We start from the raw sequence: 25,623 nt of genomic DNA, 5'->3' as shown, positions 1-25,623 counted from the left end.
TCACATTTTAGCTGTTAGTCTACATATTAAAGACAATTGATAAATTGCTAATATTATTAAGAAGAGATAACTAAGGCATTGCCAACAATACAAAACTTAAAATCAATTTTCAGTTCTCTGATATTATGGCAGTCAAAATATTTTGCCTGAGAACCCTTTATTTCAGTGAAAGTCCCCATGTCCAGCTACCTCATTTATTCTTACTTTCCTGTGATGGGTAAGGGGAGGCATGTAATGAGAAGTATACATACATAGTGTATACATATATTTTTTTATAAGAAAAAAGGAAGAGTGGCCATTGAATATCAGGACTAATTCAAATTAATATACAGGATTTATTGATACCAAAGAGTCCTTCCTAAAGAGTGTGGGGATTCTATCAACATATAAGAATTTTGAAGGAGTTCTCTTTTATAGAAGAAAACTGCATTTGAGACTTCATTGTATTTCACATGCTTATAAATGTTAATTTCAAAATACAGGAGGTTACTTGTAAATAACTTCAAACATGTATAAAATAAACAAATTTAGTCTTTGCATCATTTTCTCATGAGATCTGAAAGAAGGGCCCATTATTTTTCACCCCTTTAGGTCTTTTGAGTCGACCTTCTGATGGTATTTTGAGAAGCATCGTTGGAACAGTGTCAGGGCCTACCCACAGGGAGAAAAATATTGATAAAGATAAGAAGGGATTTGTTAGAATTATTGGAAAATTAAATGTGAGCCACTGACATCTAAGAGACAGGATGAAGAAATTTAGGACCCGATGGAGAATTTTAAGAAGAAAAATTGGGGAGGTAAGGAAGAATGGAATGATAAAGAAGAGAAACACCCCACACTTAGCTATTCTTCCTGAAAACAACTGGGAGATACTGCATATTAACAAAACCCTTGTTCCGTGTAAGTTTAACAATCACAAGTTATAAAAGTAGAGAAAGTACAACTACTCAATCCTAAAATAACTTATAGAAAGCAGAAAACTTGACCAATTCATATCAGCTAGACATGGACAATTGATTTTCCCCAAACAGTTTTGTGTCTTCCTTTGAAGGCAGACTACCAATCAACAAAGCTAATAATGACATCATAACAACACAAAGAACTATATTAGCCTGACCAGCTGGCTGAAGTTTGATTGATAATTTTAGTAAAAATGAAAAAGTATAATCCCCGAGCCAATAAACCTGAATTAAATTTTATTCTTTCTGTATCTTTTGTAAGTATAATCTGTTCCAATGCTTTTGCCTGAAGATGAAAGTTATGTAGCTGATTACTGGCAATTGTATTTAATGGATATTTCTAACTATTTCTAGTAATTAATTGAAAGATCATCTTAAGCTTAACCTGGTAATATTGATGAGATGTGTTTAAAATTATATACTGTATAAATTCTGTTATTGCTTAAAAATGTAAAAATTTTTGAAGGAAATGGAAATTTGAAAACACCTGAAATAGCTCTTGCAATCCTCCAATTACTCAGAGTCTAAACATACTTAGAAACCTTTCCTTTTTTAGTCAAAATTAGTGTACATGTTTGTTTCTAGGGCTTAAAGTGAGTTTGCTAGATCAGGGTTAGAAAAGCATAAGTCAGACTTTAATGGAGAAAGCACAATTAATGTTATTAATGGCACAATAAACAAGAAGTAAGATCAAGCATTCAGGTGAGCTCAGAAACGTTATGGAGAATCAGCTGCAATATGCAAGAAACTATCTGGAACAAAGGAAAGGCAGAGTTGGGTTATCTAGTCATTATTTTAAGGATGGTTTCAGTTCTTCAAAGTGAGGTCAGACCTTTGGAATGTTATAAGGTACCATAGGTCAGGTCAGAAAGAGTGAAGTCCACAAACACAGGCTGAAAGAAAGAGAATGATTGAGGTTCTCGAAAGTTTGCTTGCTGAGTATTTTCTACCGGCACCTGACATAACGCATTAACCCTTCTGCCATTTCTCCTGACTTCTGTACAGCATATTGATGGGAGAATTGAAATGCACCCTCACATATTTCAGATCACTGTCAGTGTAGAGATTACATTAAATGAATGTGTTCCTTGGATGACTCAATATGATAGAAGGAAAAGCAGAAGGCATTGATTTGACAGGAAGGAAAATGAAAGGAGCATCTGTACAACTTCAATACCTTTGAATGCTGGCAATCACACCAACATTATCTCTTTCTTGACAGTCATTTAAGATGAGCCACTGCTAATGGAGAGATGGGCAAATAGAAAAACTCCATGAAGGAATAAACTATAAAACTTCCAAAACAGGAGAGGTAAGAAAAATGATGCTGTGCCTTATGGAGTGGAATCTATTCTTTGTCAGATAAAATGAACCAAGTGAGCAAATCAACTGCAAAAAAAAGCAGTTATAATGGATGAGTATTACTTGTATCAAGGATGTGAAATGGAGAAAAAGGACGTTTTGTATACAACCATCTAATAGTAGCCTTGGGGAAGATGGTAAGGAGAACTCATAGACAAAGAATTATGTGAGTATATAGAGTAAAGGAATTTTAATTGTATAATTTAACTTGAGATTCTTAAAATTATGAGTAGACATGAAATAATCTATTCTTGATTATAATTTATTTCTTTTAGTTGTAGGGAAACATTGGCCTCCTGACGCGTTTGGAGAGAGGCACAGCTACGATTTGAAGTGAGATTAAGCAGAAGTATTATGCCATGTGTCTTTCTAAACTTTTTGGTGCCCTTTAAGCCATAGATGGATTTGCCATGTTTCTTTGTTTTTCTTGCAGAGCGACCACCAACATTTTGGATGTAGCTGCTCCAGCAACCTGTATCCCTGAGTGATGACCATATGGAAAATAGCAGTAGCCAATCTGCCACAGACAAGCAGCAGGAAGTAAGATGTCATTTAAAGTCACTGAAATTTTAGGGTTTGCTATTACTGTAACAAAACTCTTATCCAGACTTATAAACCTATATAATCAACATAAGCTGATTAACTCCTTATACTGCATCAATTGTGATGGTAAATAGAAGAGAAAGAACATCCCACTCAAAAGGAAAAATACATGTCTCCTGAGATGACCATTCTTGATTTAATATATAAATCTTTACATCTTGGCTTGTATATCTCACCTCACACATTACATACACACACTCCTCACACACAAACACAAAGGAAGAACAATGAAAACAGACAGAAAGAAGCATTATCTTTGTAATGTTTCTTTTATTAAAGAAGCAAAGTGAAAGAACATGAGTAATGCCTGTTATCAAAGAAAGAGATTAGATTCAGTGTCAGGAATATTAGAAATGTCACCCAATGCAGTCTGAAGTTTTATACAAAAAAAAAGTAAAGAAAAAAAGCAAGAATAAAAGGACTTCCTGAACAAATGTTTCTGTCTACTTTTTGTTTTATGCACTAGTTCTCTCAAATATCAAGGTTATTGCTTTCTCTCTCCAATATTTATGGAAAATTCATACAGTTCTAGCTGCAAAACCATAAAAAGTTGAAAACATAATATAAAACTTCCCAGGTCTCTGTATTACTAAGACACAAAAACCCTGAACTAAACTTGTTGGACTAGCAAGTTTTGCTGTTGAGAGTTAGAGTATATGTGCACTGGTCTAATGGAAGATAAATAAAATGGATGCATCATATAATTTTTCCAATACTGGGGATAAAATAAGCTACTGACATTCCCAAAGCAGACAAAACAAAACTTGAATTCTAAAGTTTATAGACACTAGTCCCAGCAGTTGTCCTTTGAAACTCATGAAAATAAATTTTAACTGATAACATGGTAGAAAGTAGCTATTTCCTCATAAAACATTTTAAGAGTTTCAGTAGAGGACAAGATGTCAGACTGAGACTTTGATTGGCATAGGGAGCCTTTTCCTAAATTCATCCTGCCCCAGGGACTGAGAAATTTACTGCTATGCTTTGCTTATTGTCTTTTACTCAATGTTTCAATGGTTCTAATTTTATCTCACTTCTCCATATCTAACTTGGGAAATTTTAATCATCTGTCTTTGAAAAAACTCATCCAGAAACACTATAAATAGACATGGGAATTACAATACTTCTTTACTTTTTTAATGTTTGCCAGTTTGAGATAAAAAATCAAGGCACTTGATGTGTTAGTGTCAAAATCTTAAGTCGTCAAATTGAAACTAGAAACTTTTTAAGGTCCACCACTCTTTTTTCCTGTTTCTTAGTTTTTAGAACTAGCCTTGTGATCAAGAGCAATAGAAGAAATGTGTGGGAATTATGTTAATATGATACACAGAATTCCTGTGTTCAGTGGTAGGAGAAAGATTATTTTCTTTAAAGAAAACTCATTAGGATTAGTAAATGTTTATTAAAGGAATATTTCCCCTAACTTTCTTTTATTTAATTCCAATTATTTCATGCTAAAGAACAGAGTTTGATTCTTGAAAACATCTTAAGCACTCCCTTTTTGGTCCCGTTTCTCAATATTTTTTACAAAATCATATTCATATTTTACAAAATCATATGGATATGTATAGAGAGAGACGTATTTCGATTAAGTTATAACTTGTATACTGTTATATACTGTAGGCAGAAAAATGACCTGCCCAGATGTCCAAATTCTAATCCCCAGAACCTGTGCTAATGTTACCTTACATGGCAAAAGGAGAATTTGTGGATGCGATTAAGTAAAGGATCTTCAAATGGGGAGATTTTCCTGGATTATTACGGTGATCCCAATGTATTCACAAAGGTCCTCAAAAGAAGGGGGAGGGAGGATCAGAGACAGAAGAGGTAGGACAACAGAAACAGAGGTTGGAGTAATGCAGCAATGAGCCAAACAATGTAGGCACCCTCTAGAAACTAGAAAAGGCAAGCAAATGTTCTCATCCTAGAATATCCACAAAGAACATAGTCTTTGATTTTAGCCCTGTAAGAACAATTTCATAATTTGAAACTCCAGAACTGTACAATAATAAATTTGTTTTGTTCTATACCATTAAATTTGTGGTCAATTGCTGTAAGTGAAGTTTGATAAAGGTATATATGGGTATTCTCCCATGAATTCCCTGCCCTAATGCAGATATGAAACATTGCTAGCACCCCAGAAGGCTCCCTCAGACCCCTCCCTGCCAGGAGGCTTCCTCCACCCAACCATCCTACTCCTGCCACCATGGATTAGTTGTTTCTTTTTAAAAATTTTTTAATCTTAATATAAATGGTATCATACAGTGTATAATCTTTTGCATCAGAATTTTTTCATTCAATAGTGTATCTGTGAAATTCCTTGATGTTGTATCTATTTATACTTCATTCATCTCTATTACTTTGTACAGGGTGTTCTATTGAACCAATATATAATAATTTCAAAATAAATTCTTATTAGTGGGCGTTAAGGTTGTACATGACTTTTAATGAAACAAACATTCATTTCTCTGAGAAAATATCCAGGAGTAGAATTACTGTATCATAAATATAAGTATGTTCAACTTTTAGTAGGTGCTGTCAAAATTTATCCCAAGTGAACATATCAACTTCTACTTTCACTAAACAATCTATGAGGGTTCTGCTTGACAGGCCTATTTGCCCATCACTCAGCATTTTAAGTTTTGTTAATTTTAGCTATTCTGGCACATTATATTTCAATATGTTATTAATTTTCATGTTCTGATAAATAACCATCTTGATAACTTTTCATATATTTATCAGTTGTTGATTTCCCTCTTGGTGAAACTCTGTTCAAGGCTTTTTGCCCTTTTCTCTTATCTAGTCTGGATATTCATTTTGAAAATATCTTCCACACTTTAGCTGTCATTTTTACTCCTTCACTGGTGCCTTATGATGAACAGGAGATTTTTATTTTAACAAATTTCTATTACATATTTTTTACTTTTGCAGTTAGAGCTTATCTTATTTTGCTTTATTTTAGAATTCTTTGCCTTTCCAAGGTCATAAAAACTATAGTCCATGTTTTCTTCTGTGATTGTTTTCCCTTAGGGGCTTGGCTGTTTCAGCATTCACTTTTACATCTATGATTCATACTGAATTATTTTTTTGTATATGTGGTAATAAGGGTTACGGCTTAAGATTCATTGAATTTTATATAAATAGCTTTTGAAATCAGTGATATTTATTTCATTTATTGAAAAGACCAATTTCTCCCACTGAATTTCAATGGAAATTTTAAATTTGAAGGCAGATTTTAGTGCAGAAATTTAGGATGTATTTTAAAAATTGCACTAATTTTGATATCAGAAAATATATTTTTTAAGTATCTTTCTGCACCATGATAGACTGGATGTCCAGAGAAGGCTTTTTAGTACAAAGCACCTAATATTTATAGGTTGGATATATATGTGTTTGTGTGTGTGTGTCTGAGTGTGTATATATGTGTGTGTCTAGTGCATATATACACACAGACATATATATATTATATATTATACATAAATAATTTAATTTGTTAATTTATTTAATTAATTACATTTTGCTGATAAAAGTAAGGAAATCCTTCACAAACTCACACAGTTCCCATACAATAAAGTAAGAATTCTTGAAAAATGATAGTTTTGTTGAATCTAGGTAGACTAGAGTTAGGCTTTATCCAACCACTATGAAATGTGCAAGAATCAAAATCTAGACCCATGAATCCAAGAAAATATCATAATGGGAATTAAAAAAAAAAAAAATCCTACCCAGGCTGAAGGGAATTTTGAATAGATTTGAAAGAAAAGAAAAATCTCCCAATTTCTACTCTCAGCCCACCTTGATGATGTTTGGGTCTGAAGTTCACACAATTGGTATGGCCTCAAAACACTCAAAGTGAAATTTATTTTCAATTAGTTCATGTTGGTAGTGCCCCAAACACACGAAATTATCAAATACAGGACATAAGAATTTTGTAAGTGTGTTTTATATTATTAAATAAAATATATTTTAATGTGATTAGATAAATAACAGAGTAACATAGAACTACCAATTAACAACAACAAAAACAATCTTTTAAATTGCCAGGATTTTTTTTTTAATTCTGAAAATTGAATAAGCAATAATAATTATACAAACAATTGACAGAATAAAAAATAGGTTAAATTTAACTGAAGGGAGAATTAGGGAAGATGGACCTCAAGGAATTTTCTGAAATATAGTGAGGAAACATATAGAAATACTTTAAAAATATTCAAGGAACAAACAACAGAGGGTGAGAAGGTGTAAGCCATATAGGATTCCAGACAGAGAACTAGATAATGAGAAAGCAGCAATACTTTATAAGATAATGGTTGCTAATTATTCAGACTTGATGAAAGTTACATATTCTCATATTCAGAAATTCAACTAAAGCTAAACTTTATAAATAAATATAAATCCTTAATTAGACTTATATTAGTATATTTGCAGAACACCAAAGAAAAAGACCAGACTTTAAATGAAAGCAGAGTCAAAAGATAGATTATACATAAAAGAATCACAATTACTGACTGTTTTCCAAAAGAAAAAAATAATGCCAGAGAAAAATGGCTCAATATCTGTGAAATATTAAAGAGAAAATAACTGTCAATCTGGAAAGGAAAGACTTCTTCCCCCAAATCTGTTTCTCTTTTCTTTGTCTTGGCACACCACTAGACTCTATTTCCTTATCTGCCTTGTAGGTAAATGACACAGTCTGAGCACTTCTTGCTTTGAAATGTGGGATGAAGGAATTTGTACCACCTGTGATGGTGTGATGTAGGACTCCTCCATGCTCTCTTTTCCCATCCACCAATTTTTAAAGATAATGACCAGACCCAAAAGGCTAGAGTAGCCAAACGACAGAACAAGCCTCCATTGCTGAGCTCCTATTTGGAGATCTATCCGTAAATGGGGCACATGCAGTTTGGACTAGAAGATAAATTTTATTAGATTTTAATAAAACCTATTTGAATATACATGTGTGTAACCTAGTGGCTCTATCTTTTAAGAACAAGGATAAAAGAATAATGGCTACATAAAACAATCTAAATAATATTTAATATGAATATTTTAAAAATAATTAAAATTTTGGAAGACAGAAAATAGAAAAGGAAAGAATAAAGAAAACTAATGAGTTTTAAATTCTTAGGTTAATCTAAGAGGACAACACAAAGATACATTGTTTTATATTTAACAAATATTATGTAGCACATACTATGTTACAGGTATGGTTTTAGACGTTGTGAATATAGTATTGAATAAAACAGGCAGAGAAACAAACTTGGACCAATAGCCAGGGCGTCCGTCTACCACATGGGAGGTCCACGGTTCAAACCCCAGGCCTCCCTGACCCATGTGGAGCTGGCCCACGCACAGTGCTGATGTGCGCAAGGAGTGCGGTGCCATGCCAGGGTGTCACCGTATAGGAGCCCCATGTGCAAGGAGTGCACCCCGTAAAGAGAGTCGCCCAGCTAGAGAGAAAGTGCAGCCTGCCCAGGAATGGTGCCACACACACAGAGAACTGACGCAGCAAGATGACGCAACAAAAAGAGACACAGGTTCCCATGCTGCTGACAACAGAAGTGGACAAAGAAGAATACGCAGCAAAATGGACACAGAGAACAGACAACTGGGGGAGGGGGAAAGGGTAGAGAAATAAATAAAATAAATCTTTTAAAAAAATAGAACAGGCAAAAAAATTGAACTGACTTCATGAAGCTTACACTCTAGTTGTAAATTAACATTTCAAGTGTGTGTTTTTTGGAGCTGTATGTACCCAAGAAAACCATGTTTTTAAAATTAATTCATCCTTGTGGTGTAAACCTATTGTAAGTAGGATCATTTTATGAGGTTACTTCAGTTAAGGTGTGGCCCACATCAATCAAGATGAGTTTCAATCATGCTACTAGAATAGAATGAAATTCAGAGAGAGGGAGAGAAAGAAGCTAAAATTCAACAGAACCTAGAACAAAAAAAAGAAGCCAGGAGAGACCGCTATGTGCTTTGCCATGTGCCAGAACAGCCCAGGACTAAAGATTGACAAGAAGGAGCCCCAGAATGCCAAATTTCAGGAAGAAAGCAGCACCTTGATGACTCCTTGATTTGGAGTTTCTCTTAGCCTCAAAACCATTAGCAAATATATTCCCATTGCTTAACCTGACCAATTGCATGGTATTCCCTTAAGCAGCCTAGGAAACCAAACCATAGGATAATCATAGAAATAATAGAAGTAGAATGTATAGCTTACAAATAATAAATGAATAATAATAAAATGGAAGAAGTCAATTCATTTCAAAAATAATGGAAAAAGCAGGAGATGTTATGAGACAGAAAGGTGGAAAATTATTTCTAAATTATTAGTAATTGTAATAAATATAAATGGACTAAAACGAAACTTCTATGACTAAAAAAAGGTGTCAATATGAATAATGAAAACAAAATCAAGGTATTTGATAAGTTAAAAAGAGACATAAAATGTATGGATACAAAACACAATTGTTTGCAAGTAAAATGGTAGAAATTATATATATATACCAAACATATACTAAAAAAAATGGTGTGGTTTTATTAATATCAAAATACTCTTTAAGAAAATGATTTGTTAAAGATCATTTTATGTTTCTATGATTTGCAATAAGTGACAATAAATGTTGTAAATTATTTCTGATAAGAGTCCAGAAGAACAAAGTCAGCAGCTACGTTATAAAATGCATGACCATCAGTGGAGGAAATGCATTACTCTGTTCCATTTATGCTTAAGATGGGCCAAAAAAGTACAGCCTGGCTTCTATGATTTGATATAAAAAAAGGCATTTAATGAAAATGTTCATCACCTCCTAATGATGCACACTGATTTTCAGAGATGAAGAATAGGTACCCATCACAAAGTAAATGTGCTATATGTTCACTGTGTATAAACCTGAAAATCAAGCATGGAGTTTCATATTCTGATACAGAGCCTTCCTTTCTTCTGGTTGTGCTGACAGAGAAGAGGGAGAATTATTTTGTAGGTTTATTTTCTCCCATACACATGAAACACATGATTCATGCTATATATCAGCAACTATCCATATTTCTAAACTAGGCCGACTTTTAAATTTATTTTATAGACTATCAGCTCTGATAGGTTTTCCCCAGTAAGTTTTCTTTAATATATTTTTTTAAATGCCCCAGCAATTATGTGTGACAAAATGTGCAAGGGAAGCTTATCCTAGCTTTTGTGCCCAGGATTTTTATTGGGCGTCAGTCACATAGACACGGAGCACCTCTATAACAGACCTCAGTTCTCCAGCGTCCCAAAACAAAAACAGGTGTTCACCATAAAACACATTGTTAGCCTAAACTAGCTGATCTAACCGCTACAGCATGACCCAAGGCCTCAGGTATACAAAAATACTCAGAGCGGGGAGAGCATTCTGGGGGTTCAGAGCTCAGCTCCCAGGAGTTTGCCAAAGACCAGTCTTTTAAAAAGTCCTTTTTTAAAGGAATACATAGGGCTTGAGAAACACAATCCTGCTGAGTTAACCCTTTCCTGCACAGGTATCAATTGATCTGCCATAGCCATCTAATCTACTTCTATATCATTATCATGTCTTTGTTGATAGCTCTCAGACAGACCTATAAATGCAAGATCACTTTTCAGAATTCCATTGGCAATACATCTCCAAAACTGAACTCAAAATCTGTGATTTCCTCCTCCACTAACCTGACTCTCCACCCAGAGTTTACCATTTCAATGAATGACACCACTGATAATTACAGCCAGAAATCTGTGAGTCAACTTTTACACTTTAACCCTAAACTTCTTAGAGAAAATCAATCACCAAGTCTTACCAATCCTAACAATTCCAAAAATCTATCCATTTTGCTACATCTTCTCCCTTCACATTCTAGTGAATGACGCCTACCTTCCCTAAACAATTGGCAATAGCCACTCCCAACCGTTATTCACAACTAAATTTTGGATAATGAAAATTTGATCATCTCTCATAATTATAATATTGAATCTTCAATTGCGCTTAATAGAATTTTTAGAATCCTTAACAGAGCACACTCACATTGAATAATCTGGCTCTACACACTTCACAGTTTCATCTCATACCACTCTCCCTCTTATTTTTAAGAAACTGTCCACATTTGCCTTCTTTGAACTGGAATGTGTCTGAAATGTATATACCCCATCAGTATCATGCTTGTCCTTCTGTGAAGTAGTTTTTTCCTTCCATAGCCTGCTTGGTCTTGGTAACTTCTACCCCTCTCCCATCTCAGCCTAAAAGGATCTCTACCAAGAAGTTTTCTCCAACCTCCTTTACACTGGATTCTGACTGTCTGACGTATGCACTTTATCACTTTAAACTTCCTCATCACACTTATCGCTGTTGAATTTTTTTAAAAAATTCATTTTTATGTCTATCCTGTCTGTTCAATTTAACTGGCATGAAAATAGGAATTACATTTATCTTGTTTGATATTCCATACCCATGGACTAGAACCATTTTCTTTCGTACATAGAATTGAAGGTTGATACATATTCTTGAATGAAAGAATGAATGAGTGAATGAATGAGAATATTGGACCACATTATTTTTGGGTCTGAATACCAAAAGTCTCTGTAAATTCTTAATGTTTAATAAGGTTTCACAACATATCCCCATAAGTTTTGTGGACTGTGAAACATATGAAACACATGCATTTTCTTATCTCTTTGTCATCCTGGTTTCTAACAAAAGTAGAACCTGAGGAAACAGCTTGTTTACTACATCTTTGTAAGAGCTTGAAATACCAACGTGCAGAAAGGAAAAGAGGAGGTAGGCAAGGAAGGAAGAAGAGCCAAAGTAAGAAGGCATTTTAGAGCTGGTTGCCAGTCAAGTGTAACAGATCATTTGATCTTACAGGACCATCTTCAAAGAAGCCATGTAAACTACATTTTAGGACAGCACTCATCTGTGGGACAAAGACAGGAAGAATTTCTTTACTGCCTCTGTCTCCCATTAATCAAATGACTGCCTACTGGGCATCAATTCCCTCTCTACTACCTTCAAGAAGATGCTTAGTTTTAGAAGTGGAACATTTTTCAATTTCAATATTTGAAAACGTAAGTGTATATTATAGACTATCAAACCTAAAAAAATGATAAATTCCCATACAAAAATTTTAAAAAGGCCAATTTTTGCTGTGTTCCTTAAAATAAGCATTTTTTATCATGTCCTTTACTTGGGTACACCACACTTTTTCAGTAGTTATAATAATTTTTTAGACTTTTAGATTTCCAGACCAATTAAAATTTTAGTTAGCCAAATAACCCAAGGTCAACTAGAGAGAATTATTTCTCGTGCTTTCCAAAGTTTACTCCTACAATAAAAGGAAGTAGTGCAGGCAGTGTATTAGCCAGAGTTTTTCAGAGAAACAGAATTGACAGAAATGTGTGTATATGTGTGTGTGTGTGTGTGTGTGTGTGTGTATAAACCATGGGGATTGGTAAGTCTGAATTCCATGAGGCAGGCTACAAGTTGGAAACTCCAATGAAGAGATGTTGAGGCAGGTTAATAATAAGGAAAAGGGAAGATGAGTCACAGATGGGACCTGGCAGAGAACATGGCCATGAAAACCTGCCTGGAAACCCCCTAGGGAGGGTACTATTAAGAACAATGCCCAAAAGACCCTGCCCAGACCCTGGCAATGAGGTCCCATTTGGAACTCTTTCCAGGGTTAAGGGGAAGCCTGGATATTTCAAACAGGCCTCCCCGTTAGTCTCAGATAACTGCAAATAAAAGACCTCATCATCGGCCCGCTGAGAACTAATAGGTGGGGACTGAAAGTCAACAAATTAGAGCAGCAAATAGCTGGGACTCCTGGCCAACACTAGGAAAGAGAGATGTTAGGCTTTTCAACATTGAAAAGGCCTAACCCAGGGCCCCATGTGAGTGTCCCACCCTGTAGCAAGCCTGCGCCCATGTCTGGAGTTGTGGACTACCCCTTTTCTTATTTCTTAATAAACTCTTTACTCCCTTGCCTACCCTATAGCATGTCCTTAATTCCTATATATGACATAGCTAAGAACCTAGAAGCCCAGAACTCAGAGCATTCCACTAACACAGGGGTTCTTAACCTTTTTTGTTCCATGGACCCCTTTGCCCATCAGTCGAAAACCCCAGACCCCTTAATAAGTCTACACTATTCTGTGCATTATTTAATAAGAATACCATGCCCACACCAACACATCCCTACAAGAATAATGTGTTTTTGAATTTCACTTCAAGCTCACGGACCCTGCACTAACAGAATCCCCTAGGAGAAACTGCCTAGCTAAAATAGAGATATTTTTTTTTCCTTTATGACTTCTGAAATCCTCAGTGCTGGATTTAAGACCTCCAGTGGATGAGGAGAGGAGACAGACTTCCCTCATTGCTGAGGCCAATCTCTTTGGTTGACTATAAATACAATCAGCCACAGATACAACTACCAACTTTACAAATAAACCCATTTCTGAAATACCCTTACAGTAACAATCAAACCAGTGTTGCTTGACCAAACACCTGGACACCTTAAACTAGATGAGTTAACACATGAATCTAAGCATCATAGGCATTAAGGAAAGTTAGATCTTTGATTACAGTCTTCCCTTTAAAAAGGGATTCAGGTATAACAGATTTGAAGACTCACTCTCTGGAAATGATAGGGAAGCTTTAAGTTTATTTTGTAAAAGGTAACTCATGTTGGTATGTTTGCTTCATCACAAGAACTCATATTTTTCTTTCACTGAAAAATCTGTTGTTATTCCTTTATACAAATATTTATTATAAGGTATCATAATCAAACAAAGCCTCATGTGAATTATTATTTCACTATATACTGAATGTGTGATCATCACCAAGTTATTTACACATTCTGAACCTCAGTTTCCTTATCCTTAAAATGGGAGTAACCTCATTGAGTTGTATTGAGGATTAATTGAGATAATAAATGTAAACAATATAATATACTGCCTCACAAAAGAAAATAATGTTAGCTATTCTTACTATTTCTTTTTTTTAAATTTTATTTTATTTTGATATAACACATTTCTCAAGATAAAAATCACCATATGATATCAAAGCTATTACCATATGATATCAAAGACGTTCATCTAGGAGAAAAGAGACTTTAAGATCCAAATAATAGGATTATTCTAGAAGGAAGCTTTCTTTTTAAAGAAAAACCCAATTTTTAAAATGGCATTATAAAAAATAAATAAACACTTATCCCATTTTACCCAGCACCCCTAAGCCCTTCCCTTTATTCATTCTTTCCAAGGATATTTGTTATACTTGGTGTTCTTCTATTAAGATACAAAAGTGAATAAGGTAATTTTACAAAATTCCTGCTTGCAAACACTTTTCATTCTGGTAGAGAGATAGACAATAAGCTTAAAACAAACAAGCAAACAAACAAAAACGACAGAAACATAAATAAAATCATTAAAGAGCAATGTCCACATGCCAATATATAGACTGACTCAGAGAATACTTCATTCAAACAGAACAAAACAGAGAGACATTTTCAATAACATTACCATCATTCATTTCTCTATTCTCTCTACACGTAGGAATTAGATCAGTCTTCTCACTGTTGCATTCCTATCCACTGGTACAATGGATATTCCCTAGAACATAACCACATTTTTTGAATGTATGAATAAATGAGTACCATTTATTTGTTGTGTTTCTCTATCATATCATTTCTTTTCATTATATTGTTCAATTCACTCCCATTGAAAGACATAATGAAGTTTGTGTAATACTTACATAGCAAAGACTGTGAAAAGTAAGTTATAGATTTAAGGAAACCCACCTAAAGAGAGTGGGGCTAGAGAAGGCACTTCATAATGCATCTAAGTATAAATAGTGGCATCGCGAATCGAAATGCCATATACTTTAACATGGACGCAAAATAGGATTATTTAATGGTGTGTGACTATTTTGAAATCACTTCACCTTTTTGAGCATGCGTGGAATGATGTTATGAAACTCAAGGTCAAATATATATTGATCTTTCCATTACTTATATTTAATTATAATTTAAAAAGCTTAATTACTATCCAGAAAATTTTATTGTGCCATTTTCCTATTCCATGTACTGTCGTAGATCTATTAGTATTTTCTTTAAATATGAGTATTATTTCAGCATGTTAGGAGCATTCTAATTCTACAGCAATGCTAAAGCTTTTTGAGATCTTTGTCATGGAGATACAAAATGAAATTTCTTCACCACTGATATAAAATATTTAATGAATTAATAATTGTCCTAGGGTTGAGTGAACCTGGAAGCAGGAAGTGAAATATCAGGATTAAAAAATATTGCCTACATTTCAATGATGGAAAAGTTTTAGCAATGGATGATGGTGAGAGTAGCAAAACATTGTAAACATAATTAACAGCACTCATTTGTACATTTGAATGTTGGAAAAGGGGATATTTTATGTTGTATGTATTTTATTATAATAAAAGTATTTTAAAAAATCCATGGACCTGCACAACAAAAACAGTGAACTCTAAGTTAAACAATGGACTATAGATAATAGAACACTTTTTAAAATGTGCTTTTGTCAGTTGTAACAAATGTACCACACCAATGCAAGATGTTAATAATCAGGTGGTATATGGGAGTTCCGAATTTTAAAAAATAGTTTTCATTTCAATACCTTAAATATTGCTGAACCCTTTTCAGAAGCCACTGTCATAAAAGTACTAACACGCCTTTCACAAACAATATCCTTTCATATACAATATTCTCACCATCATAAATAGTTACCATTATTTTTCTGCATTGTTCCCTAGCACACAATATAAGTCATCAAAATAGTGTTTTTGAAAGAACCGTGTGATGTTCTGAAAGTCCTATGAAATGTTTTATATCTGCATTAAACACTTTTGAGCCATACAAATATGGATGAAACACACTAAAATTTTGTGTCTGGGATTGAATCTCTAAACTTATGAATTTAAAGTGACATGAAATTGTCCCAGATAATACCATGGCTAGTTAATGCAACCCTCACTCAACCTTGTAAGTAATATAATGTTTTTACATGTTCTTAAATCCCTGCTGCCAGGAAAAAAATCCTATCTTTTCCCACAATAAACAGCCTTGATGGATTTCTGTACTTGGTGCTGCATATCTATATATTTTACTGTCTTCCAATTCTAAAGTGAAAGTCATTTGACAGAGAAGCAGATGTAAGGACCTGGGAAAGTGGCACCAATACTGCATTAATGACTGCTAATCAGGGTCATTCCACATTAATATGGCAGTCTGTATGCCGCAAAACAGTTTAAAATAATGAGCAATCCTTATTTGGCTGTCCGTTGTATTGATCTGTCTATAAAGGAGTCAAATTTAATTTTCTCTGTGGTGATAATTAAGTTCATATAAGAATGAGAGGCACTGATATACAGCCAACAAACAGCATGACAGGTAAGTTACTATAGTCTAATCAACTTCAAAATCAGTATATCAAACTAAATGAATGAACATAACTCTGTTGATTATTTGACATGTTAGTGGTAAATTGTTTCTCTTGAGATTGGAGAGGAAGAGTCTCAGTGTACAAAGGTATAGGGCAACAGTAAATATCTGAGAAGGAAATTGAAAATTCAGAAATGGTTGTTGGTTCCATGATTTACATAAAAAATTAGCTGTTCTATATGTTATTTCACCAAGTCACCATGTCCCCTCTACTCTAAAATAGATTGGAAATATCTCCCTTATCAGAAAAACATCCCTCCTCATGAAAATTTTCCATTGGGAATAGAATGAAAGAAACATTAAGTCCTTACAATGCTTTAGTTGCAGTGTGCTATGATTCTGGAGAATAAAGCTATGTTCCTAGAAGCTTTTCCTCTAGGCATTTCCCTCAAGTGCACAAGGGGGTTTTAGTGAGAGCAGGTGAATGAATCTGGATCTAAGAAAAACATTTTCATGCACATACACAAAATGAATATTGAACACACCATCTAACAATAATTACAAAGAAAAATCACTCCTCTTTTTTTTTTAAATGACTTTGGCATTTCAAGTGTAAGATTTGGAATAATCTAAGCATCTTCATATATCCCTTTTGTGATGGAATAAGACATTGGTCTTCATAATGCACTATGACTAAAGATAACCAGGGCACCAGCAATTCACTGAATGAAGAGGATAATGGTAATTGTAATTACCCTTACAGGTGATGATGCTAAGGTTGAAAATGATGATGGAAATAGTAAATTGTTAAATATTTTTATGTACATGACATTGTTTAGGTTAAACACTCCCTGAAAAGACTCAGAAAGTGTTTCTCTGGAAAAGTCAAAATCTGTCACATGTGTATGATTTTAAAGCTAGCTTTCTGATCTAAAAACATGCAAATTCTGCCGCAATGTTTGTGATGAGTGAACCACACTTGACAGTTTGAGATTATCTATGAATTCCAAAAAGAGACATTATGCTTATAAACTGGTCTGTTCCTCTGGGTGTGATAATCCTTTGTTTGTATTAGTTTCAACTGAAACATCTGATTAAATTATGTTAGGATTAGGGCTTTGAGTCAACCAAGTCATTAGATTGTGACTCAGCATTAAGTCCCAGACTCTTAGGTAGGCTGATAGAACAGACTTTCACACAGAGAAGAACACAGAGGAAGAGAGACAGCTCATTAGACATGGCAGAGGCCCTGGGAAGAGAGATGAGCCTAATAATCTACAGCTGACCTTGTGAAGAGACCAGCCACTGATCACACTAAGAAACAAGTCCTGGGGAGAGAGACAAACCTTTGCCAGCCCACAGCTGAGGTCAGAAGAAGCTGGGTCCACAGATCCTTAAGAGGAAGAAAGAAGCCCGAAGCCTGACAGACATTGTCCACTATCTTGCTTCAACACACGGCCAATGACTTTGAGTTAGAAAGTACCTCTTACAAAACCTTGAGTTGGATTCTTTAGGGCCTTGTGACTGTAAGCTTCTACCCCAAATATCTACCTTTTATAAAAGTCAACAGAGTTCTGGTATTTTGCATCAGCACTTACTTTGACTGACTAATATACAAAGCATGCATCAAAGTAAAGGAAAAGTTAAGAACCTGCTGTCGAAGTTTTGAAAGTATTTGATCCAGAAACGATAGAAACTTAACTTTAGAAAATTTGAACCAGAGGGTTTCATGTGTAAAGTAAACCAGAATTTGCCAGTTATTTGTATTCCCCAATATTATACTAGATGAAAGGTAAAAATACATCAGTTATCAATTTTATGATGAATTATAGTTACAAAGGTGGCTCAAACCTGTTGTTTTATTTCATTGATGTAGCATCGCAATAAGGTGGTTATATAATATTCTCACTCAAAGGAAAATTAAGGATTCCAATTTCTTAGATTATTTTCTTTATTTTAGTTGCTAAATATTAGTTGTGTTTTCTGGAGTTATTTAATTTAGATATTTCTCTCCAGTAAGTTTATAATTAGGCAAATCTTCATGATATTCTACTATACTTCTTTGGAAATGCTTACAGAACAGAAGCAAAAATAAACTTGTATTTGCAAGATTGTATCCATGTTTATCTTAACTATTGATTAACTATTTGCCTTTGGACTCCCAGGAACTTTAATTTCTTTATTGGAAAATACAGAATAAAATATATACATTATAAATACTTTAAGCATATCAGATCAGCAGTGTGAATAAGCACTGGTTATCTCATTTATTATATTTAAAGATATATTAAAAGTCTCTGTAAAAAAATAAAAACAAATGGATTCCCTAAAACACATCAATTGTTGGCATTATTCAAAATGGACTATCCAAACTGATCTTGCTCTAATTTACATCTCTGTTTATTCTCTATGGCTCTCAGGGTTCTATGCTTCATTTGCCATCCATTTTCATCTAAATTCTCCTTCTTATAATGGCTGATGTATTAATATGAACCAAAATAAACCCCACTCAAAACATTTTACCATAATTTCAATATCTGTATTTTCTCAACAAACTCTGCTACTTGACAATTTCTTCTCAGAACTTTCTATTCACTTTTATGACTTTACCTACAATCTGGCTGTCCCATTGGGCATGCTTCGATTTCTGGCTTCTAAAATAAAGATTTCTTTTTTTCCCCCGTGATACTTCTTTACTCAGGGTGGTTGATGAGGAACTATTCTTTCTTTACAACACTGAGCTTTCAGGCAACTTTCCCCATTTATTGCAGGAAAAATCTAAACAAAACTAAAAGCAACATACACATATATACCAATAGTGTCCTACTGGTTCTCCCACTGTGAGATATACCATTCACTCCACCCTCGTTGTGATCTCTTGCTTCATATTTTTCTACTCCAATATATTTTCTGTTTTTTTCATCTCTTATACTACAAAACCATGCCAATCTCTATGATAGCCTCTTATGCTCCACCTAAATATCCTCTCCCTTTACTTACTAACTTACCTACTCTAATATCCTCTCTGTCCCAATTTCTTTGCTATCTATACCAGAGGTAGACAAATGTTTTCTTTAAATGGTCACATAGTAGATATTGTAGGATTTGTAGGCCATAGAGTTTCTGTCACAACAACTCCACTCTGCCACTGTAGTGTAAAGACATCCACAGATAATACATAATAAAAGAGTGTGACTGTGTCACTTGAAATGCATGTTCACAGCATTCAAACTATCATCCATGCACTCTTAATGTATGGTTTATCTAAATTAATGGCAGTTTCTCCCATTTGGATACTACAAAGTCAGATATTTCAGATTTTACTACAGATGATCCTTTCCATGCAAGAATGACAAAGATTGAGAATACTGGCTGGAAAAAAGATGCATTAAAAAAAAAAGGGGGGAAAAAAGTAGTTGTAGTAATAGAACTTGTAATCTGAGGTCTTAAAATAGTCCAAGTCAGTTGGAAGACTTAAAAGAAGGCTTAGGTCTTCCCTGATGGCCTTGAGATGCAAGTTGCCAGGAGTGTTGCAGCTGCCAGGAAATGAATCTGCTCCAAACCATGTGCTTTGAAAGAAGGTTTTGAGCTTCAAACAAGATTGCAGCACCAGCTAACACCTTGACTACAGTCTCATGAGTCCCTGAGCAGAACAAACTGCTAAGTCATGTGAGGACTCCTGACCCAAGGAAAATGTAAGATAATGGTTGTCTTAAGCTAATACATTAGTTTTAATTTGTTCCATAACATAGAAAGCAAATATTCCTCCCAATGTTTCTGTATGAAGATTTATGAGCTTAAATGACTATTAGATATTCTTTTCTGTCCTCATTCCAGTGCATTCCTTCCTCACCCTCACTTGACTAGTACCACATAATTCAATGAGAAAATAAAGGAAATTAAGAGAGATAAACTATCACTGATTTCCACCATGAAATTGACATTTCCATTTGTATTAGAAGACATTTCTTTTTTTGCTCTTCCAATATAGAATTATCCCTCTTCTTAGGAAAGCTCAGTCTCTCTACTGGTACTCTTCTTTTGGAGTTTGTTTTCCTTCAGTCATACCTGTTCTCTTCTTGGGTGTTTAACTTCACCTTTAATTATGCTCAATTATCTGATTTATGTATGTATGTATATGTATGTGTGTAAACATATCCACATATGTACAATTACTACATACTTTGTATATGCATAAAAACAAATATAAGCACACACAGAAAATCACTATAATAGATTCATGTCTACATATATGTACATATACATACATGGATATATATATTTGTGTGTATATGTATATTTATATGTATATATATATATGAAAACCTCCTCTTCCATCTAATATCTCCACAACATGCTTCTTAAAGTTTTTTTCTGACATCCATTCCACTGAAACTGTTCTAGGCCAGGTTATCAAGGGATTTACTATTGCTCAATTGAATGGAAATCTTCTGACTTCATATTTTCTATTTGTTAGAAGGATTCGGCAAAGATGGTTTTCTTGCCCTTAATAAAACAGTCTTCTCTCTTAGCGTCGCATGAAACCAAATATGATTTTTACCTACTTCATTAGTTTTTCTTCTTTTGTTAGCTCTTTTCCCTCTACCCACCTGTTAAACTATTAAGTGTCTTTAAGTCCAGTTCTAAACCATCTCATCTTCTTTCTCTCTACACTTTGTTTTGGGTGACTTCACCCATTCTAACGACATCATTTACCATGGACAAATCCAAAGGTATCTTCAGCCCTGACATTGCATCTGAGACTCAGATTCATATCTCTCATGCTATTTGTTATCTATATCATCTGTGTGTCTTATGGCTATCTCAAAATAAATATGTCAAAATTAAAAGCTTAATATTTTTACCTCTTAAATGTTACACACACACATATACACACATGCATGCATACACACAGCCCATAACACTAGAAACAGCCATAAAAATTAATTCTCTAACCCTCTCACATTCTTTTACATTAGAATAAATGGCTTATCCATTACTAAAGATAAAACATGTTATTTATGATTCTTCTCTTCAAGTTCTATTCTACCTCCAAAATAAACTTATATCCATCCTCTTCCCTTCATCTCAACTACAACCATCCTAAAACAGCAGCACAGTATTTAGACTAGACTGACATTTCTAGTTCCTCTTATGGCATTCTAATGCCATATTGTTGACATACACTATTTGCAAAAATAAAACCTCACCTATAAATGACCTGGAAATCATTATTCTCGGTTTTTCTCCAAATACATACTTATGAGGCTATAAAATTCAATATTTTGTTGTGAAAATAAAATTATTATAGCTATAAATCCCACTCAGTAATCATAAAGTAAAAAATAAATCCATAAAATAATTTAGCAATTATTCAGCATATTTACACACATTACCTTATGGAATTGCCATTAATAATCATGGTGTTATAAGCATTTTATTATTCTCATTTTAAAGATAAAAAAATTAAGTGCAAATTTGTCAGATACCTTGCTTAGCACACCTATGAGGCCTTCTGTCTGCTCATGCACTCACTGAAATTAAAGAGTATGCAAGAACAGTGAAAGAGATGTGTGTATGTGTGTGCATGTGTGCAAATTTGTGTCTCATAAACTCAATACTCAACTTGATAAGTTTTAACCAGGCTATATTCCCGGGATATAATTTTTCTTATTTTATTTGTAAGATATTTAATGATAGAATAGACCTATTTGTGACAAATAGAAGCTTGTCATTTAAAATTATGCTTGTGAACAGAGTTTTAAATAAGTTTTATATGACCTTTCTAAATGTCTAGTATATTGGTTATGGGGCAGAATATTTTATACCTAGATATAGTCATTGATTTTTCAAATGTTCTGTTATGTTAATGTGGTGTGTTCCTTGTTCTCACGAGTTATTCTAATGATCACTTAAAACAGTGATGAGCAAAATCAGTCTTCTATTAAGTACTCAGTATGGGAATTTAGAAAAAGATAAGGAAGCTAAAAGGTTCATGATTTTATGATAAAAATAAGCTATACTCTCCATCAAAACTTGAGAGAAATTCAGTCATGAAAGCAAATCATAATGAGATCTCTTTGCTGAAAATCTGTAAGTTAAAAGGACAATTAGCTTGTCTATCTTACTCACCTACTGGGGCAGAAACAATTCAGTTCTCACTGTTATAATGGATTGCAATCATACTGGATTTGAAAACCTGACTTTTTAAATATTTATGAATATCTTAACCCTGCATGAAAAGTAGAAAATAGGACACATAGGATTCAGAAACATTTTGTTCGGCTGACTGTCTCCATAGTAGAATTTTTATTTAATTTCAAATGGATTTGAAACACATATTGAATTACAAAGTTTATTATTTCTCTTACAAAAAAAATAACACAATAAAAACATGTAAGATGAAAATACAAGTTATTGTTATGGTGCACCATTATTATTTTTTCTTTTTCTAAAAAGGACCATTAGAATAATTTCTTAAGAAGTATTCTTTCACTTCTTCAGTATTCCAAATAGGAGATAATTTTAGTTAAAAGATTTTTGGATTTTGTGTTCTGAACACCAGCCTGTCAAGCAATGTTTCCACACAGACCTCAGATAGTGTTTTGCTATGTATGCAGCAAGACAACCACTAGAAAAACATGATTTGTTTAATGCTAATTAAAATATTCCTATTTGAATAAGCATACATTTACTTATAAGAATGTATATGCTAATCTACTTTAAAAACCATTTCAACAGAATAATACCGATTGAAACCTTGGCTATACAGAAAGAAATTATGAAAGTCAGCCCTATTTACCCTAACAAGGCATGATCTTATATTTTTATTACATAAAATAAACATTATGTATTGGGAATTATATTTGTTAAAAATTATATTGAGAATTATATTGAAAATCCAACTAGGTTTCCACAGCAACATTGACAATTTTTTTATGTAACAATCAGATACTACATATTTTTACTTCTGCACATAGCCTCTGTGACAATTACTTAATTCGGCATTGTTGTGAAAACAGCATAGATGATACCCAAACAAATGATCATGTGTGTTCCAATAAAACTTTATTTGTAAAACTAGGTGGCAGGATAGTCCTGCTCTAGGCTACACTAAATTATATCGAAAATTCATATACTTTGTAAAATTGCAGTGAAGGAAGAAAACTTCTGTAATCAACTTTCAACCTAAGTTCCCTCTCTGAAAATAATCTGTTTGTAACACTCAAGTACAACAGGTTAAATTTTAAGGAAATTCCAGCAGCCCATTTAATAATGTTATTCTAATTTCATGCTTCATTTTTTAATGATCCCCTTGCCTTATTTATGTGATATGGATATGCTATGTACAGAGTAAGTTTTTATAAATTAAGGAGTGAGATTGTTTGTTTAATTTCATAAATCACATAATAATTGAGTTTGTTAGCTACAAATGTTCTAAGATACTACAAAGTGGAGTTCAAGGACTAGCACCATTAGCAATACCTGAGAGTTTCTTAGAAATGAAGAATCTCAGACCACCCCCTGAATCATTTGCAAGATCCCCAGATGATTACTATGTACCTGAATATACCTTAAAGCTTCAGAAAGTTGATAGATATAATTTTTCATTAAGCAATAAGTTTAAAAGAAAATCTGTAAGGCAAGTTGTCCAGAGGAAACAACAAAAAAAGCCCAGAGGACAGCCACTCTGAGTGGGCGTTGTGCCTTCTGAGATCTAACCTCCTATCTTCAGGTTCTCAACTCTATTGCCACACCTAGTGAGCATCCAGGTTTTCAATCCTGGCTACACATTTAATAACCTGGGGAGCTTTAGAGTGATATCCATACTTTTTGCAAAGTCCCATCACAGTCCAAATGAATTAAAGTCTTAGTTGGGGGGTGGGAAGAAATCCAAGCCTCAGTATTCTTTAACATCACTCAGATGATTCTAAAGTGTAGTTAAGGAAGAGAACCAGTAGAGTAGAGATTTCTTTAAGAAAACTACTCCAGATAGCTATAGGATATTTCTGAATTCCTCATCTTCACTCCTTGTCAAGTACCAAAATTCTTGCCATTTGCCCAGTCCTACCTCTCCCATTCTTCTTTTTTCCAGGGGAAACAGCCATGGCTATTGCATCTTTTAACTTTCAGTCCTTTCCTAACTGGACTTAGGGTAAAATTTATATGCCATATGAGAAAATCAAGGAACTTTAATAAGGCTTAGTAGTTGTTTCAGAAACCAATTTAATCATGCTTTGATATTCATCTGTATTCTGAATGTGGAAACAAATAGAATAGAAACGAACAAATTATTAAATATATGAATTGATGGGATTTTAGAAGTCAAGAATTACTCCCATTCAAATTTTACATTCAAATCCATCCCTGAGATAATCATCTCAGTTCTGTATGAATACCTCTAGCAATGGAGAACTCACCTACATATATATTGTGCTCAGTTTTCACAGTTCTAATTATCAAACAGTGCTCCTTTAGGTTGTATTTGGAACTGCCATTTCCATAGTTGACCAGTAATTCAGGATATATTTGCTTAAGATATTGCATTTGCTTGAGATATGCATAGGTTAATTTTATTTAACATCCATAAAATCAAGAGCAAACATTATTATAAAGAATAAATGTTTTCAGGCACATGTTTTGAATCAAGATTTTCATTAAGTAACACTTGTTAAGTAAGAAATTTTGTATTAGACTCTGTGTTAGGCAATAGGGGAGAAAGATGAGTACATAGAAGCTTGTCATCTAAGAAGTCACTGTTCTCAGATACTTTTCCCAACCTACTGCTAAGTTTTATAATTATTTACATTACCTAAATGAACAGAACAATGGTACTCTTGGAAAATTCTTGTCCAAAGATTATTTCATAAAGATGGCTTGGTCATTTCTTCATCATGTTGCTTGGCATGTCATACTCTTTTTTGCCAATCAAAATACTCTTCTAAACTATGGCTTTCATCTTTTTTTTTTTAGAAAAATCGGATTCATTATGTGGGATCAACCTTTGCTGCCTGTTTCATACCACTTATGAACCATTTTAAGCAAATCCAGCAGTCCCAAATGTGACCTAGGAGTATTTTCCCCTCTTTATCAAGAAAATTAAACAGAATTTAGAAATAGGTGTTTTCCAGGATTGACAGTTTACAGCTTTGAATGTGCATTAAAATTTCATATTGGTTGCCAGATATTTTCATTTCCCCTTCTTAGGATTTTGTAGGTCCTCCTTCCTCAGAGACTGTCCTAATATGCCATTCTGGCTTTCTTGCTTCTAAAACTT

Source organism: Dasypus novemcinctus, chromosome 3, assembly GCF_030445035.2.
Source record: "Dasypus novemcinctus isolate mDasNov1 chromosome 3, mDasNov1.1.hap2, whole genome shotgun sequence".
In the NCBI taxonomy this organism is placed as follows: Eukaryota; Metazoa; Chordata; class Mammalia; order Cingulata; family Dasypodidae; genus Dasypus; species Dasypus novemcinctus.
This window is presented reverse-complemented; position numbering follows the sequence as displayed.